Genomic DNA, 2,903 nt, shown 5'->3' on the forward strand with positions numbered 1-2,903 from the left:
GGTCAATATTCTAGAATCTGTATACATTAATTCAGCAAGAAAGATCATTTTTAAAAAACATTTTCTGATCATATCTTGTTGGAGAGCACAGTGAAGCAGCTCTGAGCAGGATTTAAAATTAATCAGTTGACTTTCTATGCTTACTTGTGAGTGTCCCAGGCCTAGCCCCCTTCTCTGGAGATGGGCAGCAGATTTATAGTAAGTGAAACTTTATGAGTCACTGGTCATTGCTAGGGCCTATAGTGGCTTGTGAGGCAGTGATACCTCAAAGGACAAGACAAGGCCACAGCTGAGGTCAGCTGGCTCCAACCCCAATTAACTAGAGACTGTAACAGCAAGTGTCTCACACCTGTGGTGAACGTCAACCTGGTGATAAGACAGTCTTCTAATTAGCATAATTTATGACTCAGGTAAGTCTTTGTACTGACTCACAAGGCCCTGCTCAGGTTCCCGTGCTTTCCTCAATATCCCCTTCCTTTGTTTGAAAACCAAATAAATATGGGGAGCCCAGAGAAGTTCTTTGTCTGCTGGAGACTTTTGATCCTCCTGGAGCCCTACAACTGTACATTTGTCTCTTTATTGAACCTTTGCCATCCTCTCTTTAGGAGGTTGCAGGCCTGATCAGACTGTAATAATATCTCTTGTGAATTAAAAATTCAAGAGGCATCTACTGCTTCTTAGATAAGTAGGTATAGCTTTAGAAAACAATAGATTTTAAACAATGCAGATTACTCTTTGTGAAGGAGAAAACTACTTATACTGTAAACAGTAATAATAAGCATTTTTCACTCTTTAGCTCAACAACTGAAATGAAATCTTGAATTATTTTGCCAAATAATATACCTAAAATTTAACCATTGGGCATATAGCAGACAGGGAGGGAAGGACACATTTCAAATTTCAAAGTTATAAAGCATATTTGCTACTGTGGGAACTTACAAACATTCAAAGAAAACTTTGCTTCTAACACTTGAAATCATTATTATTAGTGTACAATGTGTGCACATTTGTGTCTCCGTTCATGAAAATACAAACCCAATGAAAGTTAAGAATCCGCTTCTTTTTCTATTGCTGTGTAACAAATTACTGGAGACTAGGGCGGGGTATCATCTTCTTTCTCTGATGCAAGATGCTAGCTCAGTGTTTGGAGGGGTATCAGCAGGAGCCATGATGATGCTGGGGGCCTGGAGCTGGCCCATCTCACTTCCCATCCATGCCTATCCCACGCAAGCTGCAGCAATGTCTGGGGATGAGATCATTTTTTATCCTGCTATGAGCAAGAGGAAAGAGACTAAGAAGAAGCCCTTTACATTAGACAAGTGAATGGATGCCCAGACAGAAGAAACCTGGCTCTCAGGCACAAAAGAAGTGAAGCCAGAACCAGCTGAGGACGAAGATGTGGAAGCCAATGAAGAGGACAGAAGGAAGAAAGATGTTTCTGATGATCTAGATAACTTGAATTTCTTTAATGAAAACAACAACAACAACAAAAGATATTTTATGTTGATGAAACTGAAGAGGGTATAAAAGACCTTAAGACTGAAGGTGATATCCAAGAGCTGGCTGAACCACAGGATGACCAGGACAATATGCTTGGCAATGAAAAGAAGAAAAAGAAGCATGTCAGGTTCCTAGATGAGGATGAAATACTAGAAAGAGATAAAGCTCTAGAACACAAAGACAGAAAAAAAAAAAGGTGATGGCATCGCATCTAATAACCAGACAGGCCCTGCTTAGGCAGGCTTGGAAACTTGACATATGAAGAGCTACTGAATCAAGTGTTCAATATCATGCAGAAAAAATATTTCAGGTATGATTACAGGAGGGAAAAGAAAATTTGTCGTGAACTCTTGCAGGTCATCTGAGTAGGAACCAAGAAAACTTCTTTTGTCAGAGTTACAGATATCTGTAAACTATTACACTGTCAGCCCAAACAGCTCCTTGGGTTTTTCATTTGGTAGAATTGGGTACAGGTGGTTCTATCACTGATAAAAACCAACTTGTAATCAAAGAAAGATTCCAATAGAAACAGATAGAAAATGTCTTAAGGAATACATTTCTTGTCACATATGCTGACCACAGGACAGGATTCTGCAGAAGGTCATGCTGTTCTGTGTCTTACAGTGTGAAACGTCATTCCCGATGCTCTGTTGCCAGTGTCAAAACTGGCTTCCAGGCTGTCACAGCTCCATGCCAAATCTAACTAACTTGCTAATCACCACTGACTTGCAAAGTGTTTTCTGGGGAACTGGCTGGACAGGTGTACCGTCAGAGTGGATATACCATTGTATTAAAAATGAGATAGAATGGCTACCGAGCTCTTTAGCAAGTGGCGGGTTGATGTGACATCCTTGTGGATGCTCAAGCTGTTGACACACTTGTTACTTACTTTGACAACTGTCAGAGAAGCTTGATGGAGAAAGGATGTGCTTTTCTTTGGCTTTTTTTGGAATCAGGAACCAAACTCACGACCTTGTGCTTGCCAGGCAGGCACTTGCACCACTGAGGCATATCTCTGGCTCTAGGATGTGCTTTTTAAAGTCATTCATAGACTTCCGTAAAATGCAAGATAAGTTAAAGTTATTACAACAGCGATTCCTTCAAAAAATTTAGTACTGACTTGTCACACCACCAAGTTATCTCACAGCTTCCAGAGGTTAGAAACCCTAGGACCCCACACCTGAGTTCTCATCCAGGTCTCATAAGCCTAAACTAGTGTCATATAGTTATCTGGTCTCATTCATTGTGAGTCCAAGCTCACTTTGGTTAGGGATAGATTTCAGTTCCTTTCTAGGGATGAGGGTTGCTCTCAAACCGTACAGGCTGCCCTCCTGGTAACAAAGCCCCATGCAAAGGCAACTCCTGCCTATTTACTTTCTACCAGAGTAGCACAAAATGTTACT

General features: G+C 40.8%; 1 pseudogene; it reads left to right on the top strand.

Annotated features, from left to right (window-relative positions):
• Window positions 1-1,239: 1,239 nt before the first annotated feature.
• LOC102018115 lies at window positions 1,240-2,203 on the top strand (annotated as a pseudogene).
• Window positions 2,204-2,903: the final 700 nt, after the last annotated feature.

Source organism: Chinchilla lanigera, unplaced genomic scaffold (genome assembly GCF_000276665.1).
Source record: "Chinchilla lanigera isolate Chin_1 unplaced genomic scaffold, ChiLan1.0 scaffold00026, whole genome shotgun sequence".
Lineage (NCBI taxonomy): Eukaryota > Metazoa > Chordata > Mammalia > Rodentia > Chinchillidae > Chinchilla > Chinchilla lanigera.